Consider the following 22,598-nt stretch of genomic DNA (forward strand, 5'->3'; position numbering starts at 1 on the left):
AATTGTCAATGCATTTTGATTGCATGTTTGATCAATTTCAGACGGAAGAAGTTGGTAGATTTCATCAATTTCTTCATCACTGGGTTTGGTGGTTGGTGTGGAAATTTGGATAATAGTTGTATTAATTGGTCTTCCTTGTAGACATATAGATATCTTATTAAAGACGGCATCATATTTCAAGATAGATCTTTGAAATGGCTTTTTTTTTTTTTAATGATGATGAATATGAAGCCATTCCTCTTCAATTTGTCATTCCCGTCATAGTAAACCATGTGATTGTCCAATTCAAAATGGCCAATACCTGTCCATTTCAGCTCACTAGTGCCTAGGATATTGATCTTTATACATTCCATTTTATTTTTGACAACTTCCAATTTTTCTAGTTCATACTTCATACATTCCATGTTGTGATTATCAATGAATGTTTGCAGCTGTTTCTTCTCACTTTGAGTTGTGCTCCCATTTGCAAATGAAGGTCCTGAAAGCCCTGCTCCATCCACATCTTTAAGATCAATTCTACTTTGAGGAGTCAGTTCTTCTGCAATCATATTTTGAATGCCTTCCAACTGGAGGGGCTCATATTCAGGTGCTATATCAGATAATTGTCCACTGCTATTCATACAGTTTTCAGGGACTAATCACTCAGAGGTGGACCGCCTATTTCTTCTTCCTAGTCTCTTCTTTGTCTGGAAGCTCTCCTGAAACCTGTCTACCATGGGTGACCCTGCTGGTATTTGAAACACCAATGGTATAACTTTCAGCATCACAGCAACAAGCAATCCACCACAGTATGACAAACTGACAAACAAATGGTTGATGGCCCATCTAGGTAGTCAGTCCCATCCCTAAGCCATGGTGATCCCTCCAGTAACCCCAGTAAGTGAAGCCACAATTGGATGGACAACCCCCTCCGCCTCAACTACATCTGTAGCTCATTCTTCTCTCAACTCAGTCCCAGCCTGGGAGAAAAGAGCCCCCTCCCCTCCTTGGGAAATTTACCATCATCCAGTGTCTGTTTCTTGCACATCCTCTACAGAAATCCACCCAGATGCTTAGGGACCCAAAGACATCCCTGAGTCCAACAAAGGAGCCCTTTCACAATGCCTTAGGCTAGAAACCTCTTCCCACCACTTCTGTGTTCATAGGATCCCATGTCCTGAGCACCTACTAAGAGGTAACCCATTCCATATAGCAGCCAACTCTCCACATCGGTGCCAAGAAACAGAAACTCTCAAATAACAAAGAACCCAGAAGTCATTGCTAATCACATTTGCATAATATGATTTTTTTTCAGCAGATTTACCTTTCTAATTACGCTTGTCTCCAGCCAATATTAAAGTGATTTTGCACTCCCCAAGCACACACTGGTGATGAGTGAGGCAGCTCCAGAGGTGGGCAGGGAGCCGGGCTAAGTCATTCTGGAGGCTGAGGTTTGCCACAAAGTGGATAATTCCCAGGTGAGGAATTAATAAGGCACACCTACATTCCTAGTGGGGAAGAAAAGAGACAGCTGACATTTGTACAGGGTTTTACCACTTGCAAAGGGCTTTCACAAGCATCATCTCATTTGATCTTCATGATAATCCTGCCACCAATATACAGACAGAGAAAGTGAGGCTATTTGTCCTAGGATTTCCAGGTTCCAGAATTCTTTAGGGAGAGTCTCCCTAAGAACTCTCCTGTCCTTAATTGTACGTCTAGTGCATACAAAAACTAATAAAAATAATTGTCCAATTTATTCATGCCTTCCTGTATCCATGCTTTTGGCTATTTCTCTGGAACACTAACTCTAGATTTAGCCAAGTGACTTGCTTCCACCAGTGGGTCAGTATAGCAAGCATATCACAAACAGATACTTGCAAAGTTCTGCTCATTGGGTATTGTCTCAAACTGCTCTTGTTGTTGTTGTTGTTGTTATGTGCTGTGGAGTTGGTTCCAACTCACAGTGACCCTGCACAGGGTTTCCAAAGCTGTAAATCTTTACAGGAGCAAAAAGCCTCATCTTTCTCCCATGGAACAGCTGGTAGTTTCAAACTGCTGACTGTGGGGTTAGCAGCCCGATTTGTAACCACTACGCTACCAGAGCTCTTAGATTCCTTCAATTACCATGTGATCAAGCTCAACCAGTTTAACCTACTGGAGCATGAGAAACACATGGCCCAGTCACCCACATCACCCCAACTAATAGCTGACCAACGACTAGATATGGGTGTGAGGCTATTTAAGTTCATCCAGCTGCAGATGACACATAAGTGACTCAGCTGAGATCAGCCCAGATCAGTGGAGATGCTCAACTGGTAATAGACTTGTGATCAGTAATGAATGGTTGCTGTTTTTTATACCATGAAATGGTTTGTTACATAACAGAAAATAACTGATACTGGTAGCAACACAGTGTCCTTGTTCTCACTGCAAAACCATTGGCAGGGAGTGTTTCCATACTCACACAGGCCCACCAGTTGGTTTCAGCTTCCATCATTTCTCAGCTCTAATCCAGTCTGAACAATTCCTCCACCCCACAGGCCTGGTCCTCACTCAGAACTGAAGTCATGTTCTCAGAATCTATCAAAGATTTATTTCTTCACCTTCCATCTCATACTCCATAAACTCTCTTTTCTAGAAAACCCCAACTCCTGACCTTTGTCCAGTCTTTGTCTCTGTAGAATATTTCAGAGGAAATTGCCCAAGAAAACTAAGCTAGTGTTTGGGAGGCCCAAAGACAAATCTAGACAATCACAGAAGTCAGCTTTATCTAAGTCCAGGTGTGCTGGGCTCTAAACTTCTCACTGGTCGTCTAAGGCATCTCTACTCTGGACTATACCTGCATCCCTCTCTCGAGACAGTGCTGACCCCAATCTTCCTCCTATGATCAGTTTTGTCCCATCTATGAGGCTTGCTCAGTGGAGAATCAGCAAAATAGAGGAAGACCCTCCAACCAGATGGATTGGCACAATGACAAAAGCAATAGGCTGAAGTGTACAGCAATTGTGAGGATGGCGTAGCACCCGGCAGTGGTTCATTCTGTTGTGCATAAGATAGCTATGAGTCAGAACCAACTTGACGGCACCTAACAACAACAAAGGTGAAAAGCATGGATTGTGGAATAAGACGGTCTACATCTGAATCACAACGTCTTCTCTTAATAGCTGTATGACTTTGGCAAGTTAATATTTCCTCTGTGTTTCAGTTTTCTCCTCTGTTAAATGGGTATAAGAATAGCATCTACCTCATAGGAATGTTCTGAGGATTAAACTGATCAATATATAAAAAGAGCTCAGAGCCATGCCTAGTTATGTAAGTGCTACGGTGTTCGAACCTACCAGGTATTCTATGGGAGAAAGTTGAGGCTTTCTGTTCCCATAAAGATTTAAAGCCTCAGAAGCCCTATGAAGAATCACTGTGATTCAGAAGTGACTCCACAGCACATAACCACCACCACCACCACCACCATGATAGCTGGAATCCTGGTGTGGTACTTAAAGATAAGTACTGGACCACAATGTTGGTTTGAGCCACAAGTTCGGTGGTTCAAATCCATCAGCCACCCCTTGGAAACACTATACAGGTCACTATGAGTTGGAACCAACTCAACAGCATGTAACGGCAACATGGTAGCATAGTGGGTTACATACTGGGCTGTAAACCATTTGGTCGGCAGTTCTAATTCACCAGCCACTATATGGGAGAAAGATGAAAAAGAAAGGTCCTGAAGAGATTTACAGCCTCAAAAACCCTATACAGGGTCGCTGTGAGTCAGGACCGACTAGATGGCACAAAACAACAGTGCAATCTTCACTCCCATTAATTCTGCTTCTTTTCTTATACAGCTACAGCTGTGGTTGTAATTGTTCTCCATCTCTCAGAGGAAGGGCCCTGGAGCGGAAAAATCAAGCTCAAGCTTTGGGGCTTTAATCACACAGAGGGCCCTTCCGCCTGCTCGGAGCTTTCCAGGTTTAGTTCTCATAACAGGCCATTCTTTTCCTTGCTTTCCTTTTCCTGGACTGGAATGTGGTATCTGCAGGATTTGCTTTCTGACTCATTAGCCGTAAAATTTCCTGAGATCCACAGTTAAAACTGGTTCTGGTTCTGGGGTCAGGGCAGGCTCCCTCACTGGAATTCCATCCCAGATCCATTCACCCTTTCTGTACTCACTCCTCACTGAAGTCCACAGTAAGGCAGCTCAATGCAGTAAACCTGGAGTCACTTACTAGGGTCATTTCCTAGCTGGGCAGCCTTGAGCCAATCCTTTGACCTCTAAATTTGAGTTTCTTTTTTCTTTAAGATGGAATTATCAATACCTGCCTCAAAAGATTGTTGTGAATATTAAGTGAGATGCTATATGTATTTTAGTTAGAGTATAGTCAGCCTGTTGTTGTTAAGTGCCATCGAGTCAGTGCCAACTCATAGTGACCCTGTATAGTGTTTCTGAGGAGCAGCTGATGAGTTTGAACCGTTGACCCTGTGGTTCAAACCACCTTGTTTATCCCACAGCACCACACCCAGACTCCTGGTGTCACAAATATTGGTGGTGGTGATGTTATTAGATCCTGTCAACTCCTGGTGACCCTACATGTACAGAGTAGAACTTCTCCATGGGACACTTAAAGCTTTGACCTTTCAGAAGCAGATTGCCAGGTCTGTCCTGCAAAGTGCCTCTGGCTAGTAGTTCAGCTCTGAACTGTTTCAACTACACAGGGACACATAAGTCCCAATATTTCCGTAGCTTATTACAGTGGAACTATATTTGCCATCCACATAATAGTTGAAGGAGATTGCTTCTAGCTAGTGGATGGTACAGTGATTACTTCCATTTTGTGGCTTTGCTATCCCTTAGGGACAGAGAGCCTTCTGTATCCAGCCAATAGACAGAAAATAGATGATGAAGACACTCCTTATTTTTACCCACCATGACCCAGAAGGAACATGTATGTGTATTACCTCCCCTCCATGGATAAGACTAAGCCATCATCCCCACCTAGATGGAAAAGATTGGGAATAGAGTTCCTGGCTGGGCAGCCACTTTCCAGTGGGACCATGTGGATGAAGGAGTTCATCCACCTGCTATCTGTAAAGTCCTTAAGGAAGTATCTGGGGTACATAGTACACACTCAGTGAGTAGTCACAACTATTGTTTATATGAATGCAGCTGCCACTACCCCCCCTCACTACTACTATTCTAATTTTGCTAATAGCTGCTTTGCTGAATAGAAACAATAATACCAATCTTACAGAGTTGTGGTGTACTTTAAAGAAAGATGTGGAAATATAAATGGTACAATGTGTCCCTGCCTCCTTCACCTTTCTAAGTTAAGTCTCCAGTTATCCCTGAAGCACTTCCTAGAGTCAGGCCCTCCTATACTGAGCTCCTTCCTGTTAGAGAGTCACCTAGTGACCTGGTCTGGTGTCTGCTAAATAGAAAGCCTGATCCTCCAATTCCCACTGCCACTCTCATTTCCAAGATTGTAGAGGGCGCTTGTCCTTCTCTGACCTCCCAGCTCACCCAAGAACCTCTACAGACAATTGCCCAGGTCAAGGTCTCCTGCTCTTCTTATGGTCAGGACAGAATGTCTCATGTCTGCTTCACAATAGGACTCAAAAAAAAAAAGGACTTCATGCATGACCTCAATCCCCTTACATTTCCCCCATGAGTGTTTCTTTGCCAAGCAAAATGGCATTTCAAGTAACTGCTTCCCAAGTCCCTCTCCCATCAGCCTACTTGTTGCTGACCTTACAGTTAGTGGTTCAAGTCTACCCAGAGGCTCATCAAAAGAATGGACTGGAGTTCTACTTCTGTAAAATAAGCCCCATGGAGCACAGAGTTCTGACACACATGGGGTCACCATGAGTAGGAATCAATTCATAGCAACTGGTTTGTCAAGCTCTTGTTAGTGTTGTTGTTAAGTGCCGTTCTGACTCATAGCTACCCTATATAGGGTTTCCAAGGAGCAGCTTGGTGAGTTTGAACCACCAACCTTGTGGTTATCAGTCCAGTGCTGATCCTACAGTGCCACACCAGGAGTCCTCAGTTTATCTACAGGTTATGATTTAAACCAACACATTTTACTGCTTCCTGTACATAATTATTTAATTGTGCGGCCTCCTGATGGGGAACAGGTATCCAAGATTATCTATTAGGGCTTTCAGATGAATAGGGAGAAACCTGCAAAGCCTGATGGCAGGGATGCTGAGGGAAAGGTCAAAGCACCTATCACCAGCAGTCAGCCTGCAGTCAAGAGCCCACCCCATCCAAGACCGGGCGAGGACGCTCCCTTAGGAAGCAGCCGGCAGGCGCTGGCCTGCTCTCTTTCCTGAGCATTTCATTACCCTGTCCTTTGTGCCATGACTCTCATAAAACTATTCATTTCTTAATTCCGATGGCAGAAAGGAATTTAATCAAGTAGCTTGAATCTGACGACAGCCTCCCGCTAAGCCAGCTGCCTCTGAGGGTCATTGGGAGACAACGCCCTGTTAATATTTAGCTCCAACAGCAAACATTATGGCTTTCAATTTGGAAGATTATGCTTCTGGTTAGTTATGTATCATATGTGCGCGCGCGCGCTCGCTGGGTGGCTCATCTCATCAGCGCGGGAGCATTTTGCCAGGGTTATAAAAAATGCCATTTTCTCTGCGAGCCCTTTCCACTCAGTGATCCAGTGAAGTAACATCGGGATCAAAACCATGTTCTGAAAAATAATTGATCTATTCAGCAGCTCGCAGGCCTGCATTCCAGCCGCCCCAAGAATCGTTTTTTCGGGATGTTTTTATTTTTTGTTTTTTTAAAAGGAAGCACTAGGCCAGCGGCTGCAGGGAGTGATCAACCTCCTGCGGACCTTATTCTCTGGACCTTGAACCAGAGCAGAGAAGGCAGTGTCCGCGGTGCTGAACTCAGACTCTCACTGGATTGCCGAAGAGTGCGACTGAACAGTGGCTAGAGGGACTGACTGATTGTCTGGGGAGCTGTGCCCATTCTAGGATCTTGGATCATTACATTTTCCCACTTTCCAGACCTCCCAATCCTCTAATTCTGGATCCAATTCTCCAAGTGCCTTCTCTCGTGTTCGTGCTCTCTGGTGGCTCCCTTCATCCTGAGGAGCTCATTCTTAACAGCCATTTTCATGATTTTTCTTCTTTTGTTTGGACACTTACTCAGGATGACAGAGTCTCTAGTGGGTCTGAGGGGCTTGATATTTCAGAAAAACAGACCTATGTCTATTCCCTTTATTCACTCTGCCTCTTCCTCAATTTCTCTCTCTGTTTTATCATCATGCTTGCTTCCTGCCCTTTTCTCCCTCCTGCACCGTTTTTTCTTCTCTCTCTGACTCCTCCCTCTAAATCCTTCTTTCCTCCATTGCACTTTTACAATCTCTTTCCCTCTCTTCATCCACCATCTTCACCCTCTTCCTTCCATTTGTTTCACTCCCTCCTCCTCCACTTCCTCCCTTAGTATTTCTCTGTCTTCTCTCTCCTGTCTCCATCTGTCCTCTTTCTTTCTCCCTCTACCCTCACAGTAAGGAGTCCCTGCTTACTCCAGCTCTCTCTTTCCTGACCCCTTTCTATCTCTGTCTCTCATGGTCTCCCATTTTCCACTTCTTTGTCTCTCTCCATTTCTTTGTCTCTTTCCCTCTCTTCCAATATTTTCCTTCTTCTCTGGTTCCCTCACTCCAACTAGCTCCCTCCTTCTCTCCCAGCTTTGTCGCTTTCTCCCTCTATATGCTGCCCTTTCTCTCCCTCTTCCACTGCTATCCCCTCCCTCCATTGCTCCTTCTGTATCTCCATGTTCCTTGGGGTGTCATTTCTTTCCCTCTCTCCCTCTGCCTTTTTCTCACTCCACCTTTCTCCCTCTCTCCATCTCTCCTCCCCCTCCCATCCTCTCTTTCTCTGCACACAACTCTCCTCTCTGGAAGCCCCTAGCTGCCTGGTGAATTCATTTCAGCAGCTATTAGGGATCAGCACCTGCCCTGATACTTGGTGGGGAAGATGAGTTTGAGATAAGATGGGCTGTTTCAATCTCAGCACATCTGTAATTGCATTACCATTAAATTGCACCATTTTCCAAAGGTGAGAGCCCAGGGTCCTTGCACTGAGAGTCTTCAGTAAATCCACTGCCAAGTCCTGCATGATATAGAGACCCCAGGCAGAGGGCAGAGTAGACCCAGTTTGATTTGACCACCTTATTAACTTCCCTTGTCTTTAGGGTATCGTGTTTTCCATTTTATTTCAAAGGTAAAGGGAGCCGTGAAGAACATTATTTCCAATGCTCACATCTCATACAGAAACTGAAACTCAAACAGGGGAAAGGACTTGCCCAATGTCACACAGACATGAGCCACTGAATCTGCAGATGTCTCTCACACTGCAGCCCTTCTGCAAGTTAAGATCACAGCAGGGACAGGTGTGTGTGTGTGTGTGTGGTACAATACAGGATTCAGCATTGTCAGGATTCAGGAAGGGTAACTTGGTCCAATATCCAAAGATCTGTTCAACCTAGGGGATAGGATACAAAAATGGTGCATCATAACTTTCTGTGGTCTGTTGGGTTTGGCCATGGATACACAGAACAGTATTCAGCCCCAAGGAGAGGATACAGCTGGCAAAAGCTAGGATACTTGGGGTATTAGAGATCCAGACAGATGGGCTGGTATGTGGAGCAGGACTCTATTTCCAACTACAGCTTTGGGGACACAACCAGGAAATCAATGCAGAAACGAAGCCAACTAGACAGGAATTAGTATCAAGGACTACATCCCAAGGGTCCCTCAGCTTGTGCCTGCCTAGAGCCTATTCAGGAAGGAGCTGGGAGAGATGGAGCCTTGAATAATGGAGTCCAGTATGAGTCTAGGAGGAAGAGAGGCAGGACACAGACGACAGCTGGGGAAATGGGATTCCAAGGAAGAATAGAGCATATTCTGTGGCTTGGACATCAGAAAGAGCTCCAGGCATAAGGGTATGAAAGAGGAGCTGGATGAGCCTCAATATTATTAATGAGGCTCAGCATTAGCAAGGCAGAAAAGGGTCAGACACCTGTAGGTGCTCTGGTTTCAGCCTCTAGGAAAAATGCATGCAAATTTTCACCATGAACACAATAAAATATTATTTTTTAAAAGAAAAAATAGATGCAGATCAAATACAGCCCAGGCTCATCCTATGCCAGAGAACCCTCCCTAATGTCTGTCTACTATTAGTCATACTGAGGACAGATAGGTTTAGGGATGAGGTGGGGGTAGCAGGGAGAAAACCACTGTGAGCCCAGTGATAGCCACTCCTCAGCTCCCAATACCAGTAGCACCAGGAACCTACATAGGCAGGTTGAGTAGATGCAGGTCCTAGGGCATCATCCCTAGCCCCAGGGTTGAAAGGCCAGCAAGCAAACCAATAAATAGCCAGCAAGTGTATCCCTGTACCCCAGGGTCAACCTGTTACAGTGGCTATACCTACTTGGGCAAAGCAGTTACTTTGAAGCTCAGCCTGATGCAGAGAGAGTGTGCAGTACCTAGAAACAAAATAATGATGTGAAGAGGGGCTCTGGTGGTGCAGTGATTAAAGTACATGACTGCTAAGTAAAAGATCAGCAGTTAAAACCCTCCAGTCACTTCCACAGGAGAAATATGTGGCAATCTGCTTCTGTAAAGATTTACAGCCTTGGAAACCCTACGGGGTAATTCTACTCAGTCCCTATAGGGTCACCATGACTCCACGGCAATGGGTTTAGTTTTTTTTGTTTTAATGATGTGAAATAGCTCTGTGTGTAATCTGGGTGCACTACAAGGGCTGCTGAGAGCCTCTAAAAGCTTCCTTTGGCTGGCCTGCCTCTGAGGCCGGCCCATTATGTTGTTTGCTGCCTTGTGATCAGGATGAAGCCAGCCCCTGCCAGCCCTGGCTCCATCCACACTGCTCCTTTTCCCCCAACTCCAGGCACTCATTGGGGCCCCTGCTACAGGTCAGTGGGCACAAGGCCAGCTGCCCCTGCAATTCTTAGATAAATCAATTAGGATAAATGAGCTCAGTGATGTATGATGCCCTTGCTCCACTGCGTGCCTTTTGAACTATTAGTTCTCCGGAGAAGATTAATTACGGGAACGTCATGCTAATGCTTTTTTAATGGAATCTGTTATTTAAGCTTAAGAAGAGCAGGTATTGAGTATATGGGAACTAGATACCTGTTATGTGCATCCCAAATCAGGGGCGATGGATGGAACCAACCTCAGAACAGACTTGTTGACTCAGAAGGAGAGACAGTACTCACTACAGACATTGCAAAAGATTGTACGGGGCCCTCAAAGTGTTTCCTGGAATTGGTTGCATATGTTTGTGGAGCTAACTTTTTACCCTACTTAGGCAGGCATTCATATATTAGTGGAATTAGTTCTTGAAGCTGAGTGACCTTGGACAAGTCACGGAGTGTAGTGAAAGATAGAAAAAGTTATTTTGACTTGGGTCACATTAATAAAAGTATACCATCAGGACTAAAGGAGGTGTGTCTTGAAGTAAATAGGCCAGTTCAGTGTTAGAAGTCATGCTTCCCAACTGACATTGACCAGCTGAGGTGTGTGAAATGGACAGTGAATAGAACAAAAATTGAATCCCATGATGGTTGCAGTTAAATCCTAGGAGACTTCAGGGGGACATTAGAATTGGGGGAGACAAATATAGGGATCATTTATTCCTAAAGCAATGGTTGTCAGCCCCTAATGTTTCTCAGAGTCATCTGGGGAACTTTAAAGAATCCCAATGCCCAGGCTTCCTCCCTAGAAATTCTGATTCAATTGGTTTGGCATGAGAGCCAGGCATTAGTATTTTTTAAAGCTCCCCAGGTGATTCTAATGTGCAGTCAAGTTTGAGAATCACTACTCTAAAGGATGTCACAGATAGGAGCAACTGTACTTATTTTGTGTGACTCCAGAAATCAGAACAAGCATGGATATGTAGGAGTTTTTTGTCCTAATATGTTGGAATCCTGTTGTGGATGGACCAACAGAGGATAGGGATGGGATGGGTTGGTAGAAAGGGTTTGGACCAAGGACTGGCTCCTCTGTGGGACATTAGCAATTAAGACACAGCACTGAGGCTGTATGACAACCATAGAGACCCACATGGAGATCACTAGCCAGGGAGTCCAATGTGGGTGGGGGAATGTGTCTTGCAGAAGCACCACTCAGAACTGGATGGGAGGGTCACAGTGCTGTGAATGAAGGCAGCTAGATGGATTGGCCAAGTGGCAGCATCAATGGGCTCAAGCGTGGCAACGATAGTGAGGCTGGCTCAGGATTGGGCAGTGTTTCGTTCTGCTGTGCATAAGGTCACTATGAGATTGTACCCACTTGATGGCACCTAACAACAACAATGGCTGAGTAGATTCAGGACCTCAGCCAGTGGCCAGGGGCTCAGGAAAAGAGTATGGCCATGCCCCAATGAAGGAAGAATCCTACCCCCACGAAGGAAAGAATTGGGCAGAAGAACTAGGATCCTATGCTTCTGGACAGATTTGGGGGAAAAGAAGCAGCCTGGATTGCTGTTTGTGGGAGAATCAGTCAGACCCAGAAGCCCTATATCTAGGAATGGGTGGCATCATTTGGAGAAGGGAATTAAAATTTCCTAAACACCTGTTGAAGTCTTGGTGTGGCACTGCAGGATCAGCACTGGACTTCAAACCACTTGGTTGGCAGTTCAAACCCACCAGCTGCTGCTCGGAAACCCTATACAGGGTTGCTATGAGTCGGAATCGACTCAACATCACTTAACAACACAACAACAAACACTGCTAGAAAGTAAAACCTGTGCCAAGGGCTTCATGCACATCATCTCCTCTCTCCTGATGACAGTTCTACAAGTTATGGACAGTTATTAACGTATTTTTGTTATGTTGTTATGTGATGTTGAGTCGGTTGTTACTAACAGCGATCCTGTATAGGGTTTCCAAGGAGCAGCTGATAGGTACCAAACCTGGCAGCATTTTGTTCTGTTGTATGTAAAGTTGCTGAGTTGAAAGTGACTTGACAACACCTAACAACATAACAACATAAGGTAGAGTAGTGGTTACGAATCAGGCTGCTATCCTCAAGGTCGGCAGTTCAAAACTACCAGCTGTTCCGCGGGAGAAAGATGAGGCTTTCTGCTCCTGTAAAGATTTACAGCCTTGGAAACCCTGTGCAGGGTCACTATGAGTCGGAACCGATTCCATGGTAGTTAGCAACAACAACAACAACAACATAACACCCATAAATATGGGTTGGGTGAGTTCAAGGGATGACAGTCTAAATTAAATGTTCAAGGCCATTTTCAACTAGGCCACAGTTCTGGGTCAGAACAGCAAATCAGAAGAGGAATGCTCTTTGACACACATAGAAGGCACTTGATAAATATTTGGTGAAATAGAGAAAGAAAAAAGGAAGAAAGAAAGGAGCAAAGTCTTGCACCAGAACTGTAACCTTAACAACTCACATATGCATATAGAGAACACTTTACAATTAACAATGTATTTGGATACATTGTTTCTCAAAAAGTCCAATGTTGTTGTTGTAAAATGCCGTCATGTCAGTTCCAACTCACAGCAACTCTGTATAGGGTTTCTGAGGAGCAGCTGGTGGGTTTGAACTGTTCACCTTGTGGTTTGAAGTCCAGTGCTGATCCTACAGACCCACACCAGGAGTCTAACAGCAGGTATTATCATTTCCATTTTACAAATGAACATCTGAGTCTCAGTGAGGTTAAATCATTTTTTTTTTCAAAAAACAAAACCCAAACCAATTGCTGTTGAGTGGATTCCAATTCCTGGCAATCCCACGTGTGCCAGGTAGAACAGTGCTTCATAGGGTTCTCAGGTTGTGACCTTTTGGAGCCAGGTCACTAGGCCTTTCTTCTGAAGTGCCTCTGGGTGTGTTCAAACAACCAGTGTTTCGGTTAGTGGTTGAGTGCCCCCCAGGGATTCTGTTTCCAAAGATACATTGTTATAAATGAGACCAGACATTGTAGAGATTGTATTTACAACAGCTCAAGAATTACTTAAGGTCCTTCTCAGCTCCCCATCCACCCATCCACTCACTCCCTCCTACTTCTTTCTATCCCATTACTCTGCCTTCTTTTTTCCACAGCACTTGTCACTGCCTGACTTTCATACTTACTTATGAGAAGTTGTTGCTATCTGTCCCTCTCACTAGTAAGCAAGCTCTAGGAGGACAAGGTCTCTATCTCTCTTGTTCACTGCCACATGCCCAGTGCCTAGCACAGTGCCAGACACACAAAAGTGTAACAGAGCAGCAATCCATGGCTGGCTGAGGGATTGCTACCTGGGACATAGTGGGACAGGGGTGAGGATGGAGGTGGTGGGCGTGAGGCTCCTGGTGATATAGCTGACTCCTCCATGTTCTCCTTGGCAAAGGTTCAGTAAACAAATGTGAGGTTGGTTGCAAATTACTTCTGCCATCTCTCATACAATGCAGTTAACAGCTGGCTGAGCTACAATATATCAATTGTATAAATTTCGAGGGCATTTTCATGTTTCAATCTCTTTATGTATTTCTAGTTGACCAAACTTGTTCAAATTACCATTAACTGCAATCCCATCACTTGGTTCACTGGGCAGGAAGGCAGTGGCTGGGTTTTAACTCCTGAAGGACCATGATCCTATGGGGGAGAGGTCTGGGGCTGGTAATTGGTGGGGAAAGACCTGCTGTTAAAAAGCAGCTGCTTTTATCCATGGACTTCCATCATTTTCCGGGGGGGGGGGGCATCTTCCATCCAACTTCTATGTCTCATCAGATTCTTCTCTCTCAGGACTCTAAAGTCCTTTCCTGCTACTCTCCACCAAAACCAATGGTTGGCAGAATCCTTTAATTACAATCCTGCTTTAAATTCAAAGACACAGGGAAGGAGAGAGACTGAGAAAGGGAAACTCTACTGGGAAAAAGTTATAATCCAATGAGGATGCAGGGGGAAGGGGGCAGAGTAAATGCTGCTTAGAGCTGAGACAAGGGCTAGTCACCCCAAGCACTTGTCACAGAGCCTGGCACATCGTTGTTGTAGTTGTTAAGTGTTGTTGAGTCCATTCTGACTCATAATGACGCTGTGTAGACTTTCCGAGGAGCAGCTGGTGAGTTTGAACCGCCAACCTTGAGGTTCAAACCAACCGTGGGGTTGAGTGCTTATCCTATGGTGTCACACAAGAAGGGATTAAAAATATTTGCTGAATGAACAGATCAAATGCATGTAACACAAACCTATGCATGGGGCTTGGGATAAAATTAAACCAAAAATAATAACACAAACCGGTTGTCATCAAGTTAGTTGCAGAGTAGAATTGCACTCCATAGGGTTTTCAAGTCTATGGTTTTGGGAAATAGATTGCCAGGACTTTCTTTCGAGGTATGACAACACCTAACAGTTGGGTGAATTCAAACTGTCAACATATCTCTTTAGTTCCTGGTTCTACTGTTTCGTGATCTTGGGTCAGTTCCCTAATCACCCTGAATCACAGCATCCTCACTTTTAACACAAGCTCAGCATTCAGAATGGAAAGGTGTCACAGCCCCTCCCATGTCAATCTCCCTCACCTCCACCCCCAAATTTTAAAGAGAAAGAGAAAATCTGTCAGCTATCAGGAACATGCTAGAACTGTCAAAAATACACAAAGGAGTGACGTCCACTGTGAAACAGAAGTCACATGTCTGTTTCTTTGGCAATGATGAAAACTGCACACTTTTTCCTTCCTGAGAAAAGATAAAAACTCTCTACTGCTACATACAAAAAAATCTATAAACCTCAAATAGGGTAGTCCCACCCTGCCTGCCAGCACCACCAGTTGCTCTTCAGTATATACCAACTCAACCACATGTGTATCAAAGAGGAACTGTGCTCCATAGGATTTCCAATGGTTGATCTTTTGGAAGGAAATCACCAGGCCTTTATTCTGAGGTACATCCAAACCTCCAACCTTTCAGCTGAGTACGCACACCACCAGGGACACCACCCTGCTAACATCTGTGAAATCGAGACAATGCTGCTAGTGTCCTCCTGACAGCCAGCCCCAGCCCAGGGTCTGCAAACAAGAAGGGTGGTCAGGGTAAGCACAGCTCACAGTTTACGGGGAAGACTTCCTGGAGGAGGAAGCATAGGAAGTGGGTGCTGGCAGAATTTGACTTGATGGAAGCGGGTAGAGGTTGGTGATTACAGCTCACTGATCCCCATGGTGCTGGGCCCATGGGAACTAGGACTAGTTGTAGGATTCTGTCCAGTCCCAGCCTCAGTCAAACCTGGCTTTGAGAACAACAACAAAAATTATAATTTACCATGGCAGGCACCATGCTAGATGCATAATATCTCATTTAATCTTATGTTTTCCCCAGAAAGTAGATCCTATTATATTCTGACATGCTTCTCAATGATTGATCCCCTTGAATGTGGGCTAGACTTAGTGACTCACCTCAAACAAATGGAATAAGGCAAAGAAGATGGCATGTCACTTCTGTGACCAGGTTATAAAGACTAACTTCTCTCTCAGTTGTACACTCTTTCTTTCTTGTTTTTTGTGCAAATTTTATACATTAATACTATTATGTTTATTAGGCTATTATTATTTCTGTCTTTGTAAAATGGGATTCACACTTTATTTCCTGAAACCTTAGGTGGCTTTGACTATAAAATATGCCATTAGTGCATAGACCACTAAGAAAGAAAAATGCTACCAGTTATGACCTTGTCATTCGTGAGGTGTTTCCAATGTTCAGAGATGGCAAAACAGCAGAGGTTACATTTTCAAATCAATGAAATATGAACAGAGCCATTCTGGAGATTGAATGAAGTAATATTCGGGTACTCAGTAAATGTTTGTTGAATGACGAGAGGCTCCCAATCCAGTGCTCCCCTGTGACCACCCACTGCATACACACTGTAGCACCCACACGTAAGTGGGAAAGCTCCACAAGGAGGTAACTCCCATAAGCCATCTTAGCACATGACCCCCCAGTTTGGCAGAGCCATCCTTCCTGCAACCAAGTGAGACTACTCACCCTGACCTTGACTAGCAGTTAAAGTCCCAGGCAGGTGCTCCATAACCAACCCACAGCCCTAGAGACATAATTCAGGAGTCTGCACCTAAAAAGCAGCATTCCAGTTCTGGCACCCACCTTCCATGATTGCCCTTTGTGTACCTCAGTTTTCCTTCTCTGTAGAATGGGAACAATGATTCCTACTTCTCAGGGCTGCTGCAAGGAGCCCATATAACAATGTCTATCAAAGGCTGTCCCTTACTAAGACTTGGGAAGCTTGTTCCATCTGGATAAAGATGCCCTAGGCCTCTAGACCTCTCTCCTGCCCAAGTGACCTCCTTCCAAATCTGAGAAAGACTCCCAGGTGCAATCTCTTTGGGGGTAGAGAATGGCAGAGCTAGGAAAAGGCCACAGGATAGAGCCTTTCCCTAAAAGCACAATTACACAAGCCCCTTTGATTTTCTCTGTAGGAAGGTCTTTCCAAGATCTGCTTGAGTTCTTCAGCAGTAAGAGCCGAGGGCCCAAGCTAAGCAAGCCCAAGGATTAAGGTAGCAGCATCCATGGAAACCTGGGCTGCATCACCCTCCCCTGCTCCCAAGGCACCTGGGCTGGGGGAGTGGGAGAGGCACAGTTTCTAATAAATGGCAGCCCAGCCTCTAATTTATAGCCATGCAGCCCCCAGGCAGGACAGACATTCACAGAGCCTCAATAACTTGTCCAATTTTCAGAAATATGAGTTCAGGCTTCTCTGCACCCATGTCTCTCTCCTAAGCCCCTCTGCCTAGGCGTGTTTATCCCTCCCCTGATGCCTCCTGCCACGGTGACCAGGGCTGAGGTGACCTAGTGCAAGGCCACTGTGGCACAGGGGACTCTGAAGAGTCTGGGTCACAGTTACCCAATCAGGCTGAGCCCAGACACCCCCACCCCACCCAGAGAGGCTAGCTCACCTAGGACCAGCTCACACCAGCTGCTGAGGAAGAGCCGCAACTCCCTCCCTCTCTCCTTCCCTCCCACCTTCAGTTGTGATGAGCTCCTTATATCTCAGCACAAATTAGGAGTGCTTCATGGTAATCCAGCCCCACTCCCAGCTTCAGCAGACTCTCAAATAAAAGAGCTGATGTCTGAGTCACTCAACATTGAAATTTCCTACCAGCCCATCCCCCAGCATCCAAACCTGTAAGGAGAGGGTGATGACTGCATCCCCCTTTCCCTGGTCACCTCCCTATTATGAACCCCTCTTGAGTGCCCAGGTACCCGAGTCCATGCCAGATTCATCATGGACCAGTGTGGGTGCCAGCCCCAAAGCATGACACACGCCCCACAGAGCACACCAATAATATTAACAAGAGCGTTGTTGTTAGTTACTGGTAGCTCCAATTTATGGCAACCCCATGTACAACCGAAGGAAACTTTGCCAGGTCCCACAGCATCATCATGAATATTGTGTATATGAGTCCATTATTCCAGCCGTTCTATGTTTTGAGTGCCGCCAGTCCAAAGGGCTCATCTTCCAGCCCTATATCAGACAATATTCTGTCATGATCCATAAAGTTTTCACTGATTAATTGCCATGAGTAGATTTCCAGACCTTTCCTCCTAGTCTGTCTTAGGTTGGAAGCTCTGTTGACACCTGTCCACCACAGGTGACTCTGCTGGTACTTGAAATACTGGTGGCATAACTTCCAACGCCACATCAGTATGCAAGCTGCCTCACTACCATAAACTGGCAGACCCAACCAAAACCAAATCCATGGCCATCAAGTCGATTCTGACTCATAGGGACTGGATAGGGCAGAGGCTTTCCAAGAATACAAAGCTTTATGAGAGTGGACAGCCTTGTCTTTCTCCCAAAGGGTGGCTAATGGGTTTGAACCACTAACAGTGTGATCAGTAGCCAACCCTTAGCCCTCCACACCACCGACAGGTTTGTTGTTGTTGTTAAGTGCCGTCGAGTCGGTTCCAACCCATAGAGAGACAGATAGTGGGACAATAATCACCATTAACAGTTATGGGGAGCTCAGAACATGGTGAACAATGGATCAAGTGCTTTGCCTGAATGACCTCATTGAAGCATTAAAGCTTCATGACAGCCCAGAGGTGAGGTAGGAGTGTTAGTCCCGTTTTGGTGGTACTTAACAGCAACAACAAACTTAAGGCAGAGAGGAATAGTGCCTTGGCTGATGTCCCAGTGCTGGTTAGTGGTGGAAGTGAGCTGCAAGTCTACACCTGTCTGAATCACTGTGCTGTTGTACCCCTGCCACCACACACAGATGTGGGTCCTTGGGGAAGACACGTATCTGTGTCAATGCAGCTGTGTACATACAACTCCCAAAGTATACCCTCTTGTTTGCTCATGTACCCAGGACTCTAAGTGAGATTGTTTTCCTCAAATGGACCCAAAAGGAATGTGAGACTCAGGCTGCAAACTGGGGGCCCAGGTTACAAAGCGGAAAATCAGTTTGAGATGGAGACATCACACTCTCCCAGCAGATTCCCCAGCAGCCCCTGTGGAGGAGAGTTCTCCACACTCCGATGCCTGCTCAGGAGATGGGGGCAGGCCATGCAGCCCATGATTCCATGTTGTTGTTGCCAACAGGTTCTTCTGCTTCCTGGTGTTGGTTCCTGCTCAGGTGCTGAATTCCAAATGTAGCAAAAAAATAAATATTTTAAGGCTCTGTGGCCTGAGTCACCAGTCTAGAAATCTGCAGCTGGCCCTGCCCATGGGCCTGTTTAGCATGCAATTAAGATGCAAAATACCATCACTCAAAAACCACCCTCCAGGTCTCTTTGCTTCTCCCTTCCAGGCCCTGGTGGATTAAGAAGATTCTGTAACTGTGAGGAGGGTTCCAGGCTACGTTTATGGGCTGAACTCAGACCTGAGCTCAGGATTGAGACTCCCACCCTGGTTTGCCCCACCTCCTGACTCCCCCACAAGTCACCCCATGGCACAACAGGCAAATCAGACTGTCCCTATTTAAACCCTTCAGAGACATCCCATTTGCCTTGCCTTATTACTCAAACCCACTGGCAATGACCACCACCAGGCCACCTAACCAGCCCCACCAAAATCTCTGGCCTCCTTATCCTTTGCTCTACCCCTCACCATCATCTCCTTTCAGTTCCCCTAAACAAGCCAAGCTTTTCCCTACCTCAGGGCATTTATACTTACCGTTCTCCCTTTCTCCTGATCTGTGCATGGATGACTCCTGTCCAATCGTAAGGATTCTCCTTAAATATCACTTCTTCAAAAAAGCCTTCTTAGATTACTCATCAAATGGAAACCACTCACTATGTGCCAGGTACTGTACCAACTACTTTATAAGTGCCCAAGAGGTATTTAATAGTAACCTCATTTTAAAGATGAGAAAACTGAGTCAAAGAGCTTATAATTTGCCCAGAGTCAGGGTTTGAACCCTTCCAGGCATTCTGCTTTCAGAGTGTGGGCCCTTAACAGCTGTGCTGCACCTTTTCTTTGACTAAAGTGTTTCCTTTCCCCTGTCCCCATCCCAGGATTCTTCCCACTGTCTTTATTTGGTTAATTTGTCTGTTACCCCAATCAAGTGTCATCAGATCATGAAGACAGGAACATTATCTGTCTTTGTCTCTCCTTTTCTTCAGAACCTAAATTAGTGCCTGGCCAGTGTAGATACTCAATAAACAACTTATGGATGATTGAATGAATGAAGTGCTCCAACTGCTCTCTACCTCCTCTGGCCAATGATGTGTGCAAACAGCACCTTGCTCCTACAGGGCATGGCAAGTCTTCAAATCCTGGTGTTATTTGAGGAAAACTTTTGCATCAAGTTCCCTAGTTTATATGTCCTCCTGCTACAGCTGGTTCCAGATGGCAAGAAGTGTCTGTGGGTCCTGAGCTGTAGTGGGGGAGGGGAAGCAGGCAAGGCAAAAATGCAGAGAAAGTACCAGATCTGCTAAAGAGAATATTCCAATGGACCAACCAACAAGAAAACTGCAGAGACCTCTGAGGCTGTGCATGATGGGGATGCAGACAGGGGCAGACCCCACTTACTGAGCACAAACCACAAACCCTAGGATTGTTATGTAACAGAATTGTCACTTATATGGAATCCTGGTGTGGCGCTATAGGATCAGAACTGAACTGTTAACCACAAGGTTGATGGTTCAAACCCACCAACTGCTCCATGGAAAAAAGATGAAGCTGTCTGTTTCTGTAAAGATTTATAGTCTTAGAAAATCCATAGAGGGTCACCGTGAGTCGAGATCTAGTCGATGGGTTTGGTTTGGTAGGATGATTATAAGAGAGGAACTAGTATGAGGGTTTGGAGTCCTGGTATGGTACTATAGGACACACATTCAACCACAAGATTTGTGGTTCAAATTTACCAGTTGCTTCTCAGAAACCCTGTATAGGGTTGTTATGATCGTAACCAATTTGACAGCACTTAGCAAGTGTGAGGACAACAAGTGTGTGGGTTCTTAGGTGATCACAAGATAAACATAGGCCAACAGAGTGAGGTGGCTGCTGGAGAAATTTAGTTCAGTTTTAGGTTATATTAATAGAAGTATGGTGTACAAATTAAGGGAGGTGATGCCTCACTGCACATGTTTAAGTCAGACCTCCCCCGAGTGTTGCATGCAGTTCTCACAACCCTTTAGGAGAGACCTTGACAACTTTTCAAGGTGCAGAAGAGATATCCCACTGAAGGAACTGTGACTGGAGAGTAAACCCAGCAGAAGGAAAGTAGGTCTTGACTTTTTTTTGTAATGTCTAAAGGTTGCCTGGTGATAGAGTTTAATCCAGTGGGGGAATGGAGGATGTTGAGTTACACAGCTCCCATGGTAAAGGAACTTCACCTTAAAGATAGTAATGTAACTGTCATTGGAGGTGACCAAACCAGAGCTAAAGGTCATTTGCAGAGAGGTAGCAAAATTGATGCTGTGCCTCTGAAGGGTCAGGATGTAGGAATGAACCTTGCATCTGAGAGTGTGGTCCATGGACCAGAAACACCCCTACAATCTGGGAGCTTGTTTAAAATGGAGACCCTGCACTCTCAGCTCCACAAAATCAGAATCTACATTCTAACAAGATCCTCAGGTGAGAAGCAATGGGTTCTGAAAGGAGGATTCAAGGTCTAGCAAAGGGAAAACAGCTCATTCACCTGTTTGGAAGACACTGGCTGAGCACATATCTATTATCAGACCTGGAAGTTCTTGCAGAAGGTTTGTTTTTGTTGTTGCTTATAACTATTGATTATGAATTGGGTGAAAGCTTACAGAGAAAATCAATTTTCCAATCAACATTTCACATACATTTTGTTTCCTGCCATTAATTGAAATCCCCACAATGTAACATCACTCATTCTACTTTCTCTCTGCATTTCCTATTTCCATTCCTCCTTCTTTCCTAACCCTCCCTGCCTTCTGAACTTTTCCTTGGGTAAATATCCTTTTGATCTTAAACGGTAGGTTATTTTAAGGTATGCAGACCTCCCTAGTGTTATTGTTGATCTTATAGGTCTTTCCATTATTTGGCTGGAAATTACACCACAGAGGCAAGTTCAGGGCCTGAAGAATGTCTAGCTATCCAACCAATAAGCTGGTCTTTTTTATGATTTTGTGTGTTGCTCCACACTTTTCTCCAAATCTATTCAAGACCTTTATTTTTGGCATTCAAACTCTTTAATATTGGGGAGGGGAGCAGGAAATCAGTGACGAGGCATCTCGAGGGGATTCTGCAGACTTTGTAGCTCTCTAAGTCCCTCGAATAACATGTAAATATGGGCCTTGATATTCATGGAATGCTTAGTAAGGCTGTCGCTGAGCTCTGTGAGAAGACAGTTCTTACGATCAATAAACTTGAGCTTTTCTCCCAGTGTCAACTCCAGTTAAAAAAAACATATCCAAGGGCCACATAGATCTGTGAGGTCTCTGGGACCACTGTGTCAACAAAGAAGTTACAGCCCAAATCCACCTGCAAATATTACTCTGAGTACTTCGCTTCCTTGAGTTGCTCAATGATGCTTCTTGGTTGGAGGTATTTGGCCAGCTGCTCATATACCTTCTCATGATGGTCCAGCACCTTTGACAGGTCCCACTGAAGCACATCACTGATGAAGGCCTTATAACACAGCACTTTCTCACCTGTGGTCTCTACTGCCCGCCATTTAGGGGCCATCGCCATGATGAGCTCCTTAAAGCTGCTGTGCTATTCAGGACCTTCTAATGCGATCACTCTCAAAGTGGTAGCTAGGTACCATATTGTTCTGACTCAAGGTCATGAAGACTGAAGTTCATGTGGGCCATTAGTCCACTGGACTAATTGCTTTCATGTGTCTTTGATTTTCTTCTCTTTTCTTTGCTCCATATGAGGAGAGACCAATAGTTGCTTCTTAGATGGCCATTCATGAACTTTTAAAGGGAGCTGGCCAGTCCCTACTCACCAAAGTAAGATAGAGAACATGGTCTTGGTGGATTATGTGATCCTGAAGCAGGTTTTATAGTTATGTGAGGTAGCAGACTCACAAACAGGCAGGGAACATAATCAGAAGCCCCAGCTGCTGAGATCAGAGACTCAGATCAGAGACTGTATAAGGTGTGTGGTCAGTTCTAGGGGTAATGGTCACAAACGCCTTTAAAATA

General features: G+C 45.1%; 1 pseudogene; it reads right to left on the reverse strand.

Moving 5' to 3' along the window:
• Positions 1–21,664: 21,664 nt before the first annotated feature.
• On the reverse strand, positions 21,665–22,140 carry LOC102819276 (annotated as a pseudogene).
• Positions 22,141–22,598: the final 458 nt, after the last annotated feature.

This window comes from Chrysochloris asiatica, unplaced genomic scaffold (genome assembly GCF_000296735.1).
Source record: "Chrysochloris asiatica unplaced genomic scaffold, ChrAsi1.0 scaffold00106, whole genome shotgun sequence".
NCBI classification, from domain to species: Eukaryota; Metazoa; Chordata; class Mammalia; order Afrosoricida; family Chrysochloridae; genus Chrysochloris; species Chrysochloris asiatica.